Source organism: Pleurodeles waltl, chromosome 8 (genome assembly GCF_031143425.1).
Source record: "Pleurodeles waltl isolate 20211129_DDA chromosome 8, aPleWal1.hap1.20221129, whole genome shotgun sequence".
Taxonomy (NCBI): Eukaryota; Metazoa; Chordata; class Amphibia; order Caudata; family Salamandridae; genus Pleurodeles; species Pleurodeles waltl.
Genome location: NC_090447.1, coordinates 1,253,466,787 through 1,253,489,262, shown reverse-complemented (window position 1 = coordinate 1,253,489,262; position 22,476 = coordinate 1,253,466,787).

Here is a 22,476-nt window from a genome sequence, read left to right as displayed (position 1 = left end):
TCAACTGTGGTGCTAGTGGTGGCGATGGTACTTCCTGCCTGCCGTGGTGCTGGTGGTGGAAATCTCAGCCCAACCCTCCGATGCCCTCTTCTTGCCCTTGGGTGCTGATGTAAGAAATAAAGAAGATTACAAAAGTAGCTTAGTGGTAAAGTTAATCTCCTAGAAACTAGTTTAACAGGCAAAGGCAAATGCAATAACATATTAATATTGTACTTTTCTAAATCAGACTGCCTTTATTATTGAGTTGACTTATTCCTAATTTCCGAAACCCTTACCTTACCTTACTTAAGCCCTATTCCAAATATCTTAAACTACATTTATCAGTCAATCAATCAGTTTTTGTAAAGCGTGGCTACTCACCCATGACGGTCTCAAGGCGCTGTGGGAGAGGGGAGGGACCACATCAGCCACGTCTTGAGGTTCTTCCTGAAGATGGTGAACAAAGGGCTTTATCTGAGGGGCAGGTGGAGGTTGTTCCAGCTTTTGCTGCAATGTAGGTAAAGGATCGTCCTCCAGCAGTGGTTTTGTGGAAGCGAGGGATGGTGAACAGGGCCATCCGGGTGGTGCAGAGGGATCTGTCGGGGGTGTGGACCTGGTGGTTCAAGTCCTGCGTTGTGTATGGCCTTGTATGTGTGGGTGAAAAGCTTGAAGGTGACTCGCTTCTCGACCGGTAGACAGTGGAGGGTTGTCAGGTGTTGGGAGATGTGTTCTCGGCGAGGGGGGCATTCTGAATGAGTTGTAGTTCTTTGATGTTTCTAGTTGAGGTGTCGGCGTAGAGGGCGTTGCCGTAGTCGAGCTTGCTAGTGACAAAGGCTTGGGTGACTCTCCTGTGACAGTATGCTGAGATCCATCTGAAGATCTTACGAAGTTTGCAGAGTGTGTGCCAGTAGGAGGAGGTGTGGTGACTGAGTTTACCTTGTGGGTCATGGATAGGGAGGAGTTGAGGATGATCCATAGGTTGCGGTTGTGCTCAGTCAGTGCAGGGGGGGTGCTGAGGGATGTGGGCCACCAGGGGTAATCCCAAGCTGAGGTGCCATTTCCAAAGATGATGAGCTCAGTTTTGTCAGAGTTGAGCTTGAGGCAGCTTTCTCTCATCCAGGTGACGATGGCTTCCATTCCTGAGTAGAATTTTCTTTTGGCCGTGTCCGGGTCTTCAGTGAGGGAAATGATGAGTTCTGTCTCATCGGCATATGACACAATGTTCATACCGTGGCTTCTGATGATGGCAGCGAGAGGGGCCATGTATACGTCGAACAGTGTGGGACTCAGCGAGGATCCATCGGAGGACTCCGCAGTTGACTCCTGTGAGTCTGGAAGTGTAGGGCGGGAGTCTGATCCTCTGTGTCCTCCTGGAGAGGAAGGAGTGGATCCATTCTAGGGCTCTTCCATGGATTCGTATGTCATAGAGTCTGGTGCGCTGTGGTGTGGCCGCAGTCTAGGAGTAATCGGATGTTGTTGGTGGCTGCCAGGAGGGCTGTCCCCATGCTGTGGTTACTGCAGAAGCTGGACTAGGAGCTGTCCAGGGAGATGTTGGGCTCAATTAAATTTCGTAGTTGTTCGTTGATTGCTTTTTCCAGTACTTTAGCGGGGTAGGGCAGCAACGAGATGGGTCGGAAATTCTTTAGTTCTGATGGTCAGCCAAAGGTTTCTTCAGGCGAGGGCATATTTCAGCATGTTTCCAGGCGTCGGGGAAGGTGCCATTGTTGATAGAGCAGTTGACTGTGGTCTGGAGTTCGGGGGCGAAGGATGCGTTGGCTCTGATATATATGTGGTGCGGGCAGGGGTCCATGGGGGCTCCTGAGTTTGTAATGTTCATGATGCTGACTGTTTCCTCTGTGGTGGGCGTGTACCATCTGTGGATGGTCTGGGTGGGTTCTTGGGGGGGTGGGTCGGACACAGTTTCCGGTGCCAAGATTTTCCGGGATGAAGCTGTCATAGATGCTCTGGATCTTGTGGTGGAAAAAGGTGGCTAGTTTGTCGCAGAGGTCCTGTGACGGGGGAATGCTGGTGGCTTCAGAGGGGATATTCTGTGAACTTGTTCATGACTGAGAAGAGTTCCTTATAGTCATGTGCGGAGGAGTTGATGCGTTCCCAGTGTGTGTCCTTCCTTGTGTTCTTGATTTTTTGTTGAGGGCGGAGGTTGCAGTTCTGAATGAGGCAATGTCTTTGTTGGTTTGGCTGTTCCTAAATTTTTTCTCTAAACGTCAGCGGGTACACTTTGATTCTTGGAGTAAGGTGGTGAACCAGCTGGCTTTCTTAGGTACGCATTTGGCTGATGTCAGCCGGAGGGGGGCCAGAATGTCGGCGCATTCGGTGATCCATGTGCTGAGATTGTGCGCTGCTGTGTTGTCGTCATCGGAGGGAGTGATTTGGCGGGTGATGAGGTGAATTGCTAGTTGGTGATTTTGTTCCATTTCCTGCGGGGGATTTTTGGGGGTGCGGGTACAGCTGCTGGGTGCGGAGATTGTGAAGTGTATGCAGCGTGGTTGATCCAGTCTGGGGTGGAGATGCTCTTTATGGTGATCTGCTTGGTTGAGGTGAAGATGGGGTCCAGTGTATGGCCTGCGATGTGTGTGGGTGCGGAAACCAGCTCTCTGAGGCCGAGGGTGCTGAGGTTGTTGAGTAGAGCAGTGATGTTTAGATTGGTGTTGTCCTCGAGGTGGGAATTCAGGTCGCGGAGGAGGAGGTAGTCGTCTGCTCCAGGGCCTGGGGGCTAGCGATGTCTACAACGTTGTCTATGAAACCTCGGCGGGTGCAGGGTGGCCTGCACACCACGGTGCCACAGATGAAGGAGTTGTGGTTGGAGTGGACCAGGAAGTGAAGGTGTTCCATGGTGGTGCATTGTTCTTCTGGGACAGCCTCGACATGTAGTGAGGGCTTCTGTATGATGGCGAGTCCTCCGCCTGGGCTGGAGGGCTGGCCCCTCCTTAGGAAGCTGTATCCAGTCAGGAATAGCGATGTCTGGTCCCAAGGTGAGGTTGGTCCAGGTCTTAGTAAGAAAGGCGATGTCCGGTCGGGTGGTGTCGATCAAATCCCAGAGTTCATGTCATGTTTGTGGAGGGAGTGGATGTTCAGGAGCAAGTAGTTGATGGGGTTTTGGAGGTTGTTGGTATCTTTGTGTGCAGAGAGTACCTTCAGCTTGTTGAGGCTGGGGCTGAAGTTGCAGTTCTGGCAGGTGAAAGGTCTGTGGGTGACCTGGGGGGAGATGATGCAGTAGTTGCTGAGATGTCCGGTGTTGAGGCGTAGGAGGGTCTTGGAGTCATAATGAAGGCAGGCCAGGGGGTGGTTTAACAGAGATCCAGGGTTTCTGGCTCTAGGGCTTGCCTTTGGCACACCTTCAGTGTATCCGCTGCGTGCCAGTGCTACGTCACCATTAAGAAGGGAAGGTGGGTGGGGGATCGGTCACTTGGGAGGCGGGAGGGAGGGAAAGGTGCTTCATGGGGTGGAACGGGCAAAGTAAAGGAGAGGAGAAATGAGAATAAAAGGAAAAACAAGTAAAAAAAGGCAGAAAGAGGAAGAGTGAAAGATGGATAGAGAGAAATACTTACTTGTGATGGCCACTAGACCACCAGGGATGAGGTGCAGGGACGTGTCTGCATGTGGAGGAGGGCCTCGAACTGAGAGTCAGGAGACCTTTAGTTCATCCCAGGAAAAAGGCAGAGGCAGCAGCAGCAGCAAGAGAAGCTGCCCTCCTGCCTGGGTGAGAAGGACTGGACCTGCATTTCTTGAACCAGAATCCAGAGTGACTCCAAGGGCTAGTAGGCTGAACTCCTGCTCTGAACCGTCAGTGACACAACAGGCTTCTATCAACCTTGCAGCTGCACCGAGACTCTGCCATCTATGAGTCTTTCCTACCAAGTGGTGCCACCCCAGTCCTGGGCCCTTGGAAATGGGCTTTAAATGTTCTCCCAGCTTCTGTGGATCAAATGGAACTGACGCATCTCTTTTGCTGCACAGGGAACTGACTCTTTGCAGCTGCATGGATTAGATCCGTCACAAAGACCTGCATTGCCTTTGCAGCCCCAAAGCCAGCCCTTGTATCCCTCATCGGCAGCAGCCTGGATGATGATGCCAGACTCTGTTTCACAGCCTGGTAGCTTCTTTGAACCTGTGCATTGCGCCAGTTGCATGGCACATCCTCGATGCTAGAATTCTCTTTGCAGCCTCACCTCATCTTGGAACCGATGCATCACTTAGGCTGCACAACGCATCTTCACTGCGTATCCTTGCAATGCACTGCAAACCAGGATGTAAAGTTCCTTGTTTGACTAGTCTAACTGGTTTCCTGTAGCCAGCCCACACTCCATCACGGTCACCCTGAACTTGTGACTTTGTCTCAGTTCGGCATGATCAGCTATCTACAGTTGGGGCTTTATGTGTTTTGGGGCTATTTTCACTAAAATCTTTAAAACTGAATATCTCTGGTTCTACTGATTGAATTTGTTTATTGTTTTGGTCTTGTTTTATTTATTAAAGAAATAAATATTTTTCTAACTTTTTTTGTGTGGTGTTTTCACTTTATTACTGTTTGAAGTGCTGCACAAATACTTTACACATTGCCTCTAAGTTAAGCCTGACTGCTGTTTACCAAGCTGCCCCAGAGAAATGAGCACAGGTTAAATTAGGGTTGGCTTGTGCCTTGCTCTGAGAAGGACTATGGTTGCTGTTTGATCTGGGCTCACACCCCAGACAACTAACAGCCCAAATTCTTACACCCATCAACATGAACCTCCTGTAGGAGAGTGGCTCAGTTTATGGTGTACATCTATGACATGGCACCCTATACTGAGTCCAGGAAACCCTTAGTGATTGTAAATAGGTGTCCAGACAGCAAAAGCTCTCTAGGGGTAGCTGCGGCAAGCAGCTGAAGCTTATCTAGGAGGTAAGAAAAGCACATGCAATACCACAGTAGTCAGACAGTAACTCACTCACAAGAAAGAACCACACAAGTGTTGCAAGAGTGATGGATTATTTATTACAGCACTAATACTAGACTAGCATTAGTATATATCCCTATGGAGTTATCTACACACAATATATACACAAAATAACCAGCAGAAATAGCATAAAAATATACAGGTCCCTATCGGGGGTGGGAGGGGAAAACCATAAATAAAGAAAATGGAATGTGAAATAGTGAACCCAACCAAGGTAAGTGGGGGTAGATGAAAACACCAGAAGTAAGTACAGTAAGTGTTCCCCAGCGACCAGATGCAAGGTAGTTACCCACCCAGTCGTCCCATAGACTAACACAGGGAGTAGTGGTTGGAGTTTGTGGGATTCAGGACCCTTCACAGTGGACCCTGAGGAAACCAACAAACAAGAAGGAGGTCGGAGAGTCCCCTCACCCGAGGAAACCCAGAAGACAGAGTCCCTACACCAGGGGACCCGGATGCAGAGAGGAGAAGGGACTCTCTCTGAAGTCAGTGGAAGCCTCGGATTGTCCAGCTGCTGTCACGACCCATGGTCCAGGCCAGTGAAGCCCAGGGATGAGTTCCCAATGTGGAGGACCAGAAAAGGAAGGGGATAGGGTCCAGCACCATTGGAGGTGCCCAGGTGGTGCTGGTGGCAATGCACTACACTGCAGGTGAAGTTCCTGCAAGTCAGTGAAGGAAGAAGTCAAACCGCAGGGTCCAGGAGCTGCAGAAGATCCCAGGAGTCACCTCTGAGCTGTCCCTCGATGGTTGCCGGATTGCAGGAAGTTCAGTGACTGGCCAGGTCACAAACAAGCACTGACAAATGCAAGCAGGAGCTGAAGTATTATTTGCAGAGTTATGGGGACCAGCAAGATCCAGAAGACTCTACCTTTGAGGGGGAGTCAGGGCTGACCCTCAGCACACAGGAAGGCCAGCAGAAGTCGATGGAGCCCCCATGAGTGAGCCACGGGTGATGGACACAGGGAGTCACCAGACGGCCTCAGCAGCACAACAAAACATTCCCACGTCGCAGGAGTTGCAGGACAGGGGCTGATCTTCGAGTTGCCGAATGCTAAAGGCTGGTTTCTTGGTGCCTGAAGAACTCCTGGAGGAAGAGTCAACAACCTTTGGCAAGTGCAACAGTAGCAGTGCACAGGGGCATCTTGTCCAGTGGCAGGAGCTGGTCTCCACAGTCTCCCAAGTTGGTCAGAAGACAAGCAGGACCCCGAGGAAGCCATAGTCTCACCACCTGTAAAGCAGGGCCGTTTAATGTCCGTAAAACATCAGGCGCCACCAGCCAGCCAACGTTGTCTTTAGTTGCCTGCCAATGCAAGGGAGTGACTCCTTCACTCCAAGGGAGATGTCTTCATGCTTCCAGGTGCAAACAGAGTCCTTGTTACCCTGGAGGATGAACAGCCTTGGATGTTGCAGGTTTCAGAGAAACAATGTTGCAATGGAAGCCTTCCTAACAGAAGCATGCATGTTTTGGTTCCAAAGCAGACCATCAGCTCTTCCAGAAGCCAGGACCAGAAGATGCCTTGCAGAGAGTTCCTTGGAGAGTCTCCACAAATCTGAGGACCCACTTGTGAGGAAACCCTTAAGTAACCCTCTGAAGTGACCCACCTATCAGAGGGGTCAGAGACATCATCTACCTGGCTTAACCAGTCAGATGCTCCCAGGGGCCTCCGCTCATCTTGTTTCCAAGATGGCAGAGTCAAGTGGTCACCTGGCAGAGCTCTGTGCACCTCCCTAGGGGAGGAGTTGGACAGGGAGGTGGTCACTCCCCCTTCCTTTGTGCAGTTTCCCATCGAAGAGAGAACTGGAGGTTCCTGAAGAGGTGCAAACTGGATTATGCAATGAGGGCCCCAAAAGTGCCTTTCAAAGCAGTCTGGTGGCATTCAAAGGCCAACCCACCCCAGCCCTTAGCCACCTAATACACAGGGGGAGGTGGTCTCACGTCTCCCTTGCAGGAAGTCCTTTGTTTTGCCTACCTTTGCTTGAGCCAGACTCACCAGCAGGAGGGCAGAACAGTGTCTGGGGTTGGCAGCAGCGGGGGCTGGCAGCCACACTCCAGGAGGCTGCACAGGCAGAACTGGGGTATCCTCTAAGGAACCCCCAAAGTACAGGGGATCAGGCAACTAGCACTGGATTCAGTGTAGTTTCTTGATTCCAACATGTTTGATTCCAAGCACGCCCAGGTTTGGAGAAGCCATTATGTTGTTGGGACCACTTGTGTTGACCAGTGTCCACTACATACCTTAAGATGGCTTCCCCACACTTACCAAGCCCAGGTAATGGAGTCTGAGGTTTGTAGAGTTAACCTGCTCATGCAAGGGTACCCTCACACTTAGGGACATGCACCCTGCCTTGGGCTGAAGGGCCTACCAAATGGGTGACTTTTAGTGTCTAAGTGCAGTGACCAGGATTGTTGGTGAAAGGGTGCATGCATCATTTCATGCAGGCTGCAATGGCAGGTCTGCAGACACAGTTTGCCTGGGCTCTGATGGGTGGCACAATATATGCTGCAGCCCATGGGAGACCCTGGTGTACTAGTGCCCTGGGTACCTAAGTTCCATATACTAGTGACTTACATGGGTGCACCAGTAGGCCAATTGTGGCTGTAAAAGGTTTACCAGCAACAACATTTAGAGGAGAAGCACAGTCACTTGGGTTCTGATTAGCAAGATCCCAGTGAACTACAGCCTACACACACTGACATCAGGCCAAAAAAGTGGGGGTAATAATGCATGAATGATGGCACTTTACTTCACCTCCTGCTGCATCCAGCAATGTCACCCCCTTGAAAGATCGTTATAAAAGCTCCCATAATTCTTTTGTAACAAAATCACCTTGATATATGACAACTTTGAACCTAAACTAGACCTTATTACCTTTTCAGCTCAACTCCTTCCCATCACAGCTGAGGAACGAACCATGATCTGGTGACTCACTGTTATCACCACCAAAATTGCTGCTACCATGAAAATGATCCAGTTGGGGGCTCCATCTGATGCTTCCCCGCACCATCCTCAACTCCTTCATTATCTCAGCCACACTCCCAGATACATGGAAATATGCCACTGTCATGCATCTGCTCAAGAAACCATCTATTGATCCTGCCACTCTTTTCAAGTACAGACCTATCTCTCTCCTTCCATACCCCACAAAGGTCTTAGAGAAATAAGTGAACCGATGCCTCACCAAACAACTCAGAAAAAAACAACTCCCTGATGCCAGGCAGTCTGGATTCAGACCCAACCGCAGTACAGAAATAGCACTCATTGCTGCTACAGATGACAGTAACATGATCCTCGACAGAGGAGACATGGCAGCCCTCATTCTTCTCGACCACTTGGCATTATTCAACAAGGTCTAACATCCCATCCTCATCAGGAGTCTGCATGTGACTGGCATCCAATGACCCACTTTCTGCTGGATCTGCTCCTTATCGGATATAATACAAACTGTTAGCCTCACACTTTACCCCTCGGAAGCCTTAAAATTCATCTGCAGAATTCCTAAAGAGTTCATCTCTCAGCCCCACCCTCTTCAATGCATACATGATCCTTTGGCCAACATCATCCACGCACATGACATCAATATCCTCTCCTACACAATTGACACACAACTCATACTCTCCCCTCAGACAAAACTCCCAACAAAACAAACAGGTTCATAACCTGCATGACCAAAGTCACTAACCGGATGAAAGCCACCTGTCTCAAACTCAACACTGACAAGACAGAAGTAGTGACCTTTGGCAAGAACAAATCATTAAGGAACATTAACTGGTGGCCGGTCGAACTCGGACCTACACCCAGAAACATCAAAATCATAATCAACAGCAAACCTGACATGAGCGAACAAGACCCCCACCAACGATGAAGAAACCGGCAAAACCATGAGCTCCATCCACTCAGGCTCCCCAACAGACCCTTTCCCCCACCACATCTTCAACAAGGCCAGCCAAATCATCGTTCCCCAGCTCCGGGCCATCATCAACAGCTCCTTTGAGACCGCAACCTTCCCAGATATTTGGAAACATGCCGAAGTAAACGTTCTTCTCAAAAAACCTAAAGCAGCCCCTGAAGACCTCACAAACTACTGACCTACCTCTCTACTCCCCTTCCCCGCGAAGGTCATAGAGAAGATAGTAAACAAACAACTGTCTCGCTTCCTGTCAAGGAGTCATTTCCTCTGGATCTGATCGCTGCCGAACAAGAAGGCCCACCTCCCGGCGTCACCAACTCAGAAAGCTTTAATAGCACAGAGTTATGATGAAGCCAGGCAGGGGGAAGGGAATTAGAGTAGGGAACAGCTGGGAGAGAGATCTGAAAGGAAAAAATGTGAACAAAAATGCATATACCCATTCATAACAATCTAACTCTCCAATAGAGTTCTTGAATACATGCATCTCTGTAACATCAGATTAAAACTCTTCTTGGATTGGGCATAGCCCCTCTTTCGAATCATGAAACAAGAATGATCTGAGACCTCAGCACCCTGAGAAGACAAGAGCCTTAAACTAAGGACACTCTCTTGAAAATCAAGCATGGAAACATTATGCATTGATTAAACTTACAACGTTAGATCTCAATCTTGAAATTTGTAAACTCTTAATGTACATTTCACACAGAATAGAACACCTTAATATGTATCTCACATATGCTTCTGAAAACATTAAAATTGTGTTCTGCTTATCTTTGGAATATTTCCACAATGATACTCCTGTTCATTTAAAGCGCTTCTTCTCCTTTGAACTGTAGCTAAACAATGCGCTTTATCCCTCTGAGTGAAAGCGCTGTGCCAAATGCGCGTTACTCCTCTGAACCAGAGCATTGTGCCAAATGCGCGTTATTCCTCTGAATGAAAGCGCTATGCTGAATGCGCGTTATTCCTCTGAATGAAAGCGCTATGCCGAATTTGCGTTATTCCTCTGAATGAAAGTGCTATCCCAAATGCATGTTTCTTCCTCTGAACTAGAGCGCTAAGCCAAAATGTGTGTTATTCCTCTGAATGAAAGCACTATGCTGAAGGCGCATTATTCCTCTGAATGGAAGCGTTATGCCAAATGCACGGTTTTTCCTCTGAACGAGAGTGCTATGCCAAAATGTGCGTTATTCCTCTGAATGAAAGCGCTATGCCGAATGCGTGTTGTTCCTCTGAATGAAAGAAACAACTCCCTTGTGGGTCAGACTCCTCAAGACCTTACCACCACGAGTAACAACCTACTCATGTCTGAATTCACCAATAGAAAAAGGGAACCTTCGAGTTACTGCCAATCCGCTTGGAAGGTATTCTCCTCTGCTGAAGAGGAATGCCACTCGAGGTATGACTGCATCGAAATCTCCAAAATAGTGAGCCACGACGATGGGTGTGGCTGGGCTTTATAGGCCAGCCACACCCCAAGATGGCTGCTGCCTCTAAAAACATGGGAAATGTAGTCCCTTTATTGAATAGCACTGATAAGTGCATCTTGACCATCAATAGCCTGAACCTGCAGCTATGTGAGCTTTACCACATGGCAAACAACGCTGCTGGCCATTCTTGGAACAAGTGGGGATGACCAGTGGTGCACATAAAGCGCCACAAATCCACGGAGCGGACCTTTGGTTGGGACCTGGACCGTGCACAGCCTTGATCCTGACATTACACCCCTCTCCAAGCGCGGTCCAGGGCCTGGTTTTTCAGGCTGGAGGAGATGAAATCGCCGCATCAAACGTGGTGCATGGACACTTTTTGCAGGTTCCCAAGAGTCATTTTCCAGTCCGTATCCTTTCCAGGACAGCAGGTACCATAGAGGAGACCCCCGATATTTGGAGTCTAAGATAGCTTGTGCTTCATATTACCAGTGTCCTTGGATTAAGAGAGGAGCAGGTTGTGCGACACTTGAGGGCGAAGCTAGTTTAAGAAGTGAAGTATGAAACGCTAGGTGAATTTTCAAAGACAATGGTAATTTTAGTTTATATGTTACTGGATTCACTTGTCGTAAAACTTCATAGGGCCTCATGAATTTTGGATGGAACATATTTTTATTTTTGAATACAACGTTTTTTGTGGACAACCAAACTCTATCTTTGTCTGTATATTGAGTACCAGGCTGGTGTTTCTTGTCATATTGTAGTTTATATTTTTTCTTAGCTTCATAAAGATTTGTTTGCGGTTGTGAATGTACCTTTTTCATGTGTGTTAGCATGTCCATAACTGCCGGAGTGGTTTGTGTTGAAGCCGGTAATGTCACTGGCAAAAGGTGCGGATGGCGACCACATAACCCATAGAAAGGTGTTGAATATATCGAGGAATGATGAGAGTTATTATATGCCAGTTCAGCTAGCCACAAAAGATCCAACCAGATTTTAGGAGATTTTGTTGCATAACATCGTAGGTATTGTTTCAGGGCTTGGTTTAGTCTCTCTGTTTGACCATCTGTTTGTGGATGATAACTAGTAGACAAGGAAAGAAAATTCTGTTCCTCTGTCAGAGAGGATGAATCTTGGAAGTCCATGAAGGCGAACAATGTTTTTTAGGATGATAGATGCTAAGGCGTCAGAGGTTGGGAGCCCTTTACCAGCGATGAAATGAGCATATTTAGTAGGGCTGTCCACTACCACTAAAATGGTTGTAAATTGTTTTATTTGTGGATGACCAGTAATGAAGTCCATTGAGATATATTCCCTTGGATGATTGGGAACAGGTAGAGGTATTAGTAGACCTTTGGGTTTTCTATGTTCGCTTTTGCATCTTGCACATACCTCACATGATTGTAGCATTTGCTTAAGATCGAATGTAGGCCACCAAAAATACCTCTTCATGAGTTCTATTGTTTTTAGAGGACCTGGATGACCTGCCAGAGGATGACTATGTAACCAATGAAAAGCTGTTTCTCTTAACTCCTCAGTAGGCAGGAATACTCGAGGTTCATGTAGAGGTAAACCTTGTTGAATGGACAATTTGGTGTCTTGTTGTAACCACTCTTGCCACTTGGTGATATGAATTTTTTTACGAATAAGATCAAAGAATTTCTCAGCTGCTATTAAACATAGTACCTTTAAAGGCATTATAATAGGCATGGGGTTTTGTTCGGTATGAGTAATTGAAGAATCTTGCCTAGACAAAGCATCTGCCTTTCGATTATCAACTCCTGGTCTAAAGGTCACTATGAAGACAAATTCTGCAAAGAATAGCATCCATCGCAATTGTCTGGGAGACAATAGTCTGGCAGAACTCATAAATTATAAGTTTCTATGATCAGAATATACAGTTATGGTGTGTTTTGCTCCCAACAGATAATGTCTCCATTCCTTAAAAGCATTGCAAATTGCTAATAATTATTTTTCAGCTATGTTGTAGTTCTGCTCCACTTCATTCAATTTCCTTGATGCATAAGCGATGGGGTGCAAGTGTCCCATTTCTCTCTGACGTTGAGATAAGAGGGCTCCCACAGCAACATCGGATGCATCAGCTTCTACTATGAATGTTTCCTCCACATTGGGGTGAGCTAAGATGGGAGCTGGAGTAAAGCCCTTTTTTAATTCTTGAAATGCTTCCTCAGTTTCTTGGGACCAGTTGAAAATGACCTCTTTCCTTAGCAATTTAGTGATTGGTGCCACCTTTTGGGAGAAATGATGGATGAAGCGTCAATAAAAATGTGCAAATCCCAAAAAGCATTGAACATCACATACTGATTTTGGTGTGGGCCATTCAGATACTGCTTGAATCTTTCTTTCAGTCATTTTCATGCCTTTTGGTGTTAAGATGACTCCTAGAAATTCAACTTCTTTGGAATCAAATTCGCATTTACTTAATTTACAGGATAAATTGTGATTTTGCAGGGTTTGTAACACCTTTTTCACATGTTCTTCATGTATTTCCTCTGAGTCTTAATAGATCAATATGTTGTCTATATAAACGATGACAAAGATGTCTAGATATTCTCTCAGAACATCATTTAGAAGTATTGAAAGGCTGCTGGAGCATTACATAGACCATACGGCATCGCTAGATACTTGAATAGGCCGTAACGAGTTTTGAAAGCCGTTTTCCACTCATCTCCCTCTCAAATTCGAACTAAGTGCTAAGCACCTCGTAAGTCAAGTTTGGTATAGATAACGGCCGATTTTACTTGGTCTAACAAGACTGGTATGAGAGGCAGTGGATATTTGTTTTTGACTGTAATCTTATTGATTGCTCTAAAGTCAATACAAGGCCTCAAATCACCATTAGCTTTGGGTACAAAGAATAGAGGAGAAGCTGATGGAGATCGTGATGGCCGAATTAACTTGTTGGCCAAACATTGATCAAGATATTCTCGTAGGACTTGATTTTCTTTCTCAGATAAAGCATAGATTCTACAATTTGGTATATTAGCGCCAGGTACTAAGTCGATCTGACAATCGTACGGTCTGTGGGATGGTAAGGAACTTGCTTTCTTCTCACTGAAAACATCAGAATATTCTGAGTATTGGGATGGCAGATCAACTTCCTTTTCAGCTGCAGTAGCAATGGAATGTTGAAACTCTCCTTCTTTGTTTCTCTTCATTTGAAAACATCTTTTCGCACAAGAGGAAGAAGAAAAACGTAAAACCTGGTTGCGCCAGTCTATGCATGGATTACGTAACATTAACCACGGCATTCCAAGGATAAAACCATACTGGGGTGCTTCTATTATGTCGAAGTGAATGATTTCACAATGGTTCTGGTTTTCATCATCTTTACAAATCATTTGGATTCGTGAAGTTTGCTTAGCAACTGGGCCTTCTGCCAATTCACTACCATCAACTGCATAAACAACTTTTGGAATCTTTTTCCTGACACTGGGTATCTGTAAGTCTATTGCAGTCTGTTGATCCACAAAATTTCAAGTTGCCCCTGAATCAATTAAAACTTGTACTTTATGTCTTTTTCACTGCACAGTCATTTGTACTTGAATTTGAAAATGTTTGACATAACGGTTTGTGCATGAGCACACTGAAGGGATTGTTAATTTGCCCAAGAGATCCCTGTCATTTTTTCTTGGGCATATTAGTTTTCCTGTGAGTCTTCCAAAGCAATAGCTATCTTTTTCTTTGTTTCGAAAGTTGGTTCCATTTTACCTTTAAGTTTCTTTTGACATTCCTTTATGAAATGGCCGTTTTCCGCAATATAAACACTGACCATTTTTTCGACTTTTGTCCATTTCCTCTTTGGTCAATGATGGGCGGACAGTTCAGATATCCATTGGTTCAATCATTGAATCTGAGGACGCTTGAAGATGTCTGGGCCTTTCCAGACGCCAATTAGTTTTTTTCCCATCTTCTCCTTACTCCATTTCTTTCAGAGAATCTATGGTCTAACCGTAGAGTTAGATTAATCAATTCAGAGCAAGTTTCTGGTTGTGTTTGAACTTGGGCCAATACATCTTTTAGTTCATCTTTTAGCCCCTGATAAAATACTGCTGACCTTTTTTCCTCAGGCGAAACAGTTTCCACAACTAGCCGGTTGAAGTGGGACAAGTACGTTATCAAATCTTTATTTCCTTGGTGCAATTCTAGCAACTCTTTGTTTGCAGACATAGTTATTGCGCGTCTATCAAATACTTTTTCAAATTCTTCCACAAAATGGCACCAATTATACAACAAGGGGCTGTCTACTCGAACTAAAAGCACAGCCCAAATAGCTTCATCACCACTCCGATACAATATCAGAACTGCAATTCTAGATTGTGCGTCCAGAAAAGCACTGGGATGACATGTAAAATGTAACTCCACCTGTGTGAGAAAAATGTCAACCTTATTGGGGTCGCCTGAAAACCTTTCTGGTGCAGCTAGAGGAATCTGTGGTGGAACGTGCACAGCTATGTTAGTAGGTGTGGCAACCATGGGGCGAGTAGTAGAATCAGAACAATCCACCTTACTCTGTAACTGAGTTACTTTGCTAACCAAATTAGCTGTGACATTTTTTGAGTCTGTCAAATCTATTTGCATCTGAGCTACTTGCTACTGCTTGCATTAGGGTGTCTAGGGTGGCCATTCTTGCGCAGTTAACGTACAGATCCAGAGGAAAGTATTAAATCGTGGGCTCACTATTCTGTCACGGTGTCTTTTCCTCGGGATCTGCACGCTGCCGAACAAGAAGGCCCACCTCCCGGCGTCACCAACTCAGAAAGCTTTAATAGCACAGAGTTATGATGAAGCCAGGCAGGGGGAATGGAATTAGGGTAGGGAACAGCTGGGAGAGAGATCTGAAAGGAAAAAGTTAGAACAAATATGCATATACTAATTCGTAACAAACTAACTCTTCAATAGAGTTCTTAAATACATGCATCTCCGTAACATCAGATTAAAACTCTTCTTGGATTGGGCATCGCCCCTCTTTTGAATCATGAAACAAGAATGATCTGAGACCTCAGAACCCTGAGAAGACAAGAGCCTTAGACTAAGGACACTCTCTTGAAAATCAAACATGGAAACATTATGCATTGATTAAACTTACAACGTTAGATCTCAGTCTTGAAATCTGTAAACTCTTTATGTACATTTCACATAGAATAGAACACCTTAATATGTATCTCACATATCATGCTTCTGAAAACATTAAAATTGTGTTCTGCTTATCTTTGGAATATTTCCACAATGATACTCCTGTTCATTTAAAGCGCTTCTTCTCCTTTGCACTGTAGCGCTAAACAATGCCCTTTATTCCTCTGAATGAAAGCGCTGTGCCAAACGCGTGTTAATCCTCTGAACCAGAGCGCTGTGCCAAAAGCGCATCATTCCTCTGAATGAAAGCGATTTGCCGAATGCGGGTTATTTCTCTGAATGAAAGCGCTATGCCGAATGCGTGATATTCCTCTGAATGAAAGCGCTATGCCAAATGCACGTTTCTTCCTCCGAACTAGAGTGCTCAGCTAAAATGTACGTTATTCCTCTGAATGAAAGCGCTATGCTGCATGCCCGTTATTCCTCTGAATAAAAGCGCTATGCAAAATGTGCGATTTTTCCTCTGAACTAGAGCGCTATGCCAAAATGCACGTCATTCCTCTGAATGAAAGCGCTAAGCTGAATTCGCGTTTATTCCTCTGAATAAAAGCGCTATGCCAAAATGCACGTTATTCCTCTGAATGAAAGCACTATGCCGAATGCGCTTTGTTTCTCTGAATGAAAGAAACAACTCACTTGTGGGTCGGGCTCCTCAAGACCTTACCGCCACGAGTAACGACCTACTCGTGTCTGAATTCACCAATAGAAAAAGGGAACCTTCGAGTTACTGCCAATCCGCTTGGAAGGCATTCTGCTCTGCTGAGGAGGAAGGCCCCTCGAGGTCTGACTGCATCGAAGTCTCCAAAATAGTGAACCACGAGGTTGGGTGTGGCTGGGCTTTATAGGCCAGCCACACACCAAGATGGCCGCTGCCTCTAAAAACATGGGAAATGTAGTCCCTTCATTGAAAAGCACTGATAAGTGCATCTTGACCACCAATGGCCTGAACCTGCAGCTATGTGAGCTTTACCACATGGCAAACGGCGCTGCTGGCCATTCTTGGAACAAGCGGGGATGACCAGTGGTGCGCATAAAGCTCAACAAATCCACGCAGCGGACCTCCAGGTGGGACCTGGACCACGCACAGCCTTGATCCTGACACTTCCTGGAAGACAACACCATACACAACATCTCCCAGTCTGTATTCCGATAAAACCACAGCACCGAGACCGCCATCATCGCCTGCACAGACGACATCAGGACCAGATTGGACAAGGGCGAAACCGTCACCCTCATCCTCCTAGACCAATCTGCAGCTTTCAACACCGTATGCCTCCAAACCCTTCGCACACGCCTCTTTGACGCCGGAATTCACCACGAAGCCCTGGACTGGCTCTCCTCCTTCCTCTCCGAAAGAACCCAAAGAGTTTGCCTCCCTCCTTTCCAGACTACAGCCACCAAGACCACCTGTGGGGTCCCCCAAGGATCCTCCCTCAGCCCCACCCTTTTCAATATCTACATGGCTCCACTCTCCAGCATCATCCACCCCCATGGCCTCACCATCATTTCATATGCTGACGGCACCCAGCTCATCACCTCCCTCACGAAGAACCCATCTACCGCCAAGAATAACCTACACACCGGATTCCTCGCCATTGCTAACTGGATGACGGCAAGCCACCTCAAATTGAACTCAGGAAAAAACGAGATCATCATCTTTGGTCCCAACAAGACAACATGGAATTACTCTTGGTGGCCCACCACCCTAGGACCACCCCCAACACCCACCACCCACGCATGCAATCTCAGCATCATACTGGACTCATCTCTCTCCATGACTCAGCAAATCAACGTCATATCATCCTCCTGCTTCAACACCCTCCCCATGCTACACAAGACTTTCAAATGGATTCCTTTAGAAACAAGAAGAACGGTCACCCGCACCCTCATAAGCAGCAGACTGGACTACGGCAATGCCCTCTACACAGGGACCATAGCCAAGCTTCAGAGAAAACTCCAGGGCATCCAGAACACAGCCGCATGTCTCATCCTCAACCTCCCTCGCCACGAACACATCTCCGCCCACCTCAGATCCCAACACTGGCTGCCCATCAACAAAAGGATCATTTTCAAAATCCTTGTCCATGCTCACAAAGCCCTCCACGACACCGGACCAGCCTACCTCAACGAACGAATCAACTTCCACAAACCAACTTGACAGCTCCGCTGCGCCAAACTCACCCTTGCAACAGTCCCCCGCATCCAACGCACCACCTCCGGCGGCAGATCCTTCTCCCACCTCACCACCAAAACCTGGAACTCCCACCCCACCAACCTACGCAAGACCCAGGACCTTCTAACTTTCAGAAAGCACCGCAAAACATGGCTTTTCAAACAGTAATCCCCACCACCCCCAGCGCCTTGAGAACCTACCGGGTGAGTAGTGCGCTTAAGAAATGTGATTGATTGATTGAGCCTCAACACTGCATCTTGCTTCCATACCCAGAAGACACTGAATAAGATATTCAGATGGCTCCCATGCATCATTAGAATGACTAATGACCTAGTCACATGCAAGTTGGACTAGGGGAACACCCTCTACACCTGGATCACCAAGAAACGTACCTGAAGAAACCATCCTGTTACACAAACACTCTCATTTCGAAATCCTGACACACACGTTCAAGGCACTACATGATTTAGCCCCACCTACCTGAACAGTTGCATCTCCTTCCACCAAGAACCCAGCCATCTCTGCACCACATGACTCCTACTTACACACATCCCATGAATACACAGAACCAGATCAGGAGAACAAGAATTCTCTTACATTGCTCTTAAAAGATTGGCGTGAGCTTCCACTCCACATCAAAGCCTCCTACCTTTTCTTGCATTCTGCAAGAAGTGGAAGACCTGGGTTATCAATTAACTAAGTGACTATGGGGGTCATTCTGACCTTGGCGGTCTTTTCGCAAGACCGCCGAGTTACCGCCGCGGTGAAGACCGCCGACCGCGGCGGTATGCCGCTGTGCGCATTCCGACCGCTGGGAGCGTTCCGCCGGAAAACCGCCAGCAGCCACACTGGCGGTCGGCGGGAAAGTGGAGACTGGTCAACCTCCACCGCCACGCCAGCAGAACACCGCCCACAGAATTACGACCCACATTTCTGTGTGGCGGTCTTCTGTTGGCGGTCTTCTGTTGGCGGTCACCTCCCCATGGCTCCTGTCGCCTCCCGGAAGACCAACGCACAAGGTAAGTTGATCGTCCGTGAGGGGAGGGGATGGGGGGGTGTTGTGTGATGTGTGCGTGCATGGGGGTGTGCGTGTGCGTGTGAGTGTGTAGAGGGGGGGTGTGAGTGCGTGCATGCGGGCGGGGAGTGCTGCTGTGCCTATGGGCAATGTGTGTAGTTCGGCGGGTGCGCATGTCGGCATGTATGTGTGCGGGTATGTGTCCCCGTTGTGTATGTGTGTGTGTAGGGGGTGTGTATATGTGCATGTTGGGGGTGTGTGCATGTCGGGGTGCGTGTATGTGCATGTCGGGGTGGGGGTGGGGAGGGGGTTCGTACCACCTCTGGGGGGTGGCAGGGGGGTGGAGGGTGTGGGGGGAGGACTCGGGGGGGCAGTGGGGGGTGGGGGAGACCCCTATCAGTGCCAGGGAAGGAATTCCCTGGCCCCGATAGTGCCTATCGCCATGGTTCGCATGGCGTTTCCGACCGCCAGAAACCGCGGCGGTAAGCAGGGTCATGATACCGTTGGCGGTCTTGGGTCGACCGCCGGACCGGAGTGCGCAGACTCCAGCCCGTCGGTCATGAATGCCGTGGCTGTCGGAGTGGGGAAGTGGCGGTCGATCGCGGCGGTGACCGCCGCGGTCAGAATGCCATTTTTTTGACCGCCGGTCTGTTCGCGGTCCGACCGCCGCCTCTCCGCCGACCGCCAAGGTCAGAATGAGGGCCTATATGGAGGGCTAGGCACACACCTGTCATCTCCAGGATACACTCAAGACTGATAGTGTGTTTTTCAAATGCACAAAACATAACCTAAAATGCTACTAATTTATAAATTATTGACACAAATTTAAAAAATAAAATATACATTAAAATTAATAAATTACACCTAATTCCATAGTATGACAATGGAAGTGCAATTTACCTACTTATTGAATTAAAAATTCAATTCACAATTCAAAAGTATTCAACATCAAATTTAAATTACTAACAATTTACTTCCCATACTTTGCCCATAAACCATCAACAACCTGCTACTACTTTATAAATTACTAAATAAATATTACATAAAAAATAAACACTAAAAATTCTAATCTATATTTAAAAAATAAATGACAATCACACTAACACCTAACAATATATTAAATAACACACATTAAGTTAATCAAAAACAATATTTATCACAACCATATAAAAGTACACGATGTTAAACTCAATATTCTCAGCAACAATACAATGTACCAAAAAATATATGTTCTTACCTTTGATATTCTGTTATACAATATTTTTGCACTTGCATTTTTGACACAATATTCATGTCACAATATATATTACATCAATTATTTTTGTCACTCATTAAACATGACACCCATCAGCACAACACTGAATCATAGATCAGCATTTAACCACGCCAGTGCGCGCACACGCCTAAGGCAAGACTGTCTGTGCCCACCTGCACCCAAACCAGACCAGGGATGCTGGCATTGGCAGTAGGGAGTCCACAAACCAGACTTATACCAGGCAAATGCCTTTAGATTTGGAACCTAACAAAATATGTGAAGGGGTAGTGACCTCTGATCCTAGGTGGAGAGGGAGGTGGTATTTTGGTGAATGTAAGGAGATAGTGGGTGGTATCTGTGAGGGGGGCTTCACGTGTTATTAAGCAGATGCCTCACTGCAGAACCAGGTAAGGGCATGAAGAGAAAGTTTACCTTCAGTGTTCTTTAATCAATGCCCGGCCCCTTATCAAGCATAGTGTGGAAACAAGTGAGTGGATTATTTTCACTCATTTTGACTGCTTATTTCATACCGAAACATGGGAAAGAGAAGATTCAGGGCCTGATTTTGCCATTGCGACCCCACCAGGCTGTTGAGTGGTTAGACTGGAAAGGAGCAGGTGTAGAGTGGGAGGCCTAGCGATGATTTTTAGAGAGCGGTGTAGGAGGCAGGAGAGGAAATGGAGACTGTCTATGGATTTGGTGGAGAAACTCAGACTTAACAAACTGGCCACCAAGTATATATTGGCAATTAAGGAGACTAAATCAATCTTTTTTGCTCAGAAGATAAGAGCTTCCAGTTATGTTTAGGGTTCCATTATTATGAATGTAAAGTTGTGTATGTTTGAATAATGGTGAATTCTTGAGATTCTTTTGCAACTCGGGCAGAGGAGAAAGGATGGACGGGGAGAGCAATAGTTGTGCTGCCTGCATCTCCAGACAATAAAGCTGTATCTTCGATTTAACACATCGAGTCGTACGTTATTTAACATAACAACGTGTCATCGAGTGTCTGGAGCAAGGACCCACCTAATCAGCGTTTACTGGAAAAAAGATTTTGATGTGGAAGTACGTCGAACGCAATATTGGTAAGTGGAAACAGGATTACTTATGGAATTTAAATATATTAAAAGGAAGCACACCAAGAGGATTAAGAGCTTTGTTTATGACAACTGGAAAAAATATAATTAATTACCATAAAGATAAAGCGAAGCGTGAGCTAACAGCCGTTTAGCATGTTCAATTTCACTGTTTGCGCGAAAGAGTACTGTGTGCAAGGGCACAAGGACACTCAGTGAACGCACACATCTAGAATGCTGCGATGCTAGAACACTAACCTCATACGCAATGAGGTCACGCAATCTTGAGGAAGTCAATAAGGAGCTTATAAATGTACCAAACTCCTATCTTCTTGGCAGTTTATTCAGGAAATGTGTATAAGTTACTCTGATTCAGTGCAACACAGTAAGAGACTTGATTTTAAAAAAACACAATTGTTTCATGCTGGTCATTTTTATTTTCTCTTATTGGGGGCAACAAGTTACTATGTGAAGGCTGAGGGAAGAACATTACTGTCATTTACAATGGTGTTAAAGAGGAAGCATTAAAAGTTAAAACCATTATCTTGCGGTGTTATTGGATATTTAAATGTGAACCATGACCACACAAAATTTTAGCATTTGTCCACCACATGCCTTTTAGCCTTCCGGCAGTGAACCAAGTCTCAAGTGGATTGAATGGAAAGAATATTTTATTTTTTATTATATGTATTTATTTAATTATTTTAGACTGTCGCCGTGGCTACCTACCGTCTGCCATATTATGACCGTAGTCTGAATTCCGCCAGAAGGCTGGCGGAATTCCAGCTACGGTCATGGCGGTGGACAGCGGAAAGGTGGCGCTGCTGCCAGCAGCAGGGCCACGCCAGTAGACACATGATATGGCCTGGAAGTGTTCTGCTGGCGGACGCTGCTACTGGTAGCAATGCCCCATCCCATCGCCTGCCGGAGGACCCCCTGGAAGCATGTATGTTGGGTGCTCTGACAGGGGAGGGGGTGTTGTGTGTGTGTGTTGGGGTGCGTGTGTATGCTTCTGTGTGCGTGCATGCTGGTGCGGGCTTGTGGAATGCATGCTTGCATGAATGGATGTGAGTGTGTGTGTATGTTGTGTTGTGTGAATGCGTGGGTGCTTGTATGTATGTAAGTGCGTGTGGATGTGTGTGTGCATGGATGTATGCATGCGTGGGTGAATGTGGGTATGTGTGTGCATGTCTGTGCGTGTAGGTGCATGTATGTCATGGGGGGTCGGGAGGGGGACGGGTGGGGAGGGCTCTGGGGAGGGGGCGGGGGAGACCCCTATCAGTGCCAGGGAAGGAATTCCCTGCCACTGATAGTGCCTACCGCCATGGTTTTTGTGGCAGTAAGAAAGCCACGGAAAACATGGCAGTGGGCAGTGTCATATTCCCATGGGCAGTCGTTTCCGCCGTGTCCGTCAGTGTGTTACATTGGCGGTTTGGCTTTTGCCAAACTGCCAATGTCATAATATGGTGGTATGAACCGACCGCCGGGGTCATAATGACCCCCTATAGTGCTACAGTTGATGAT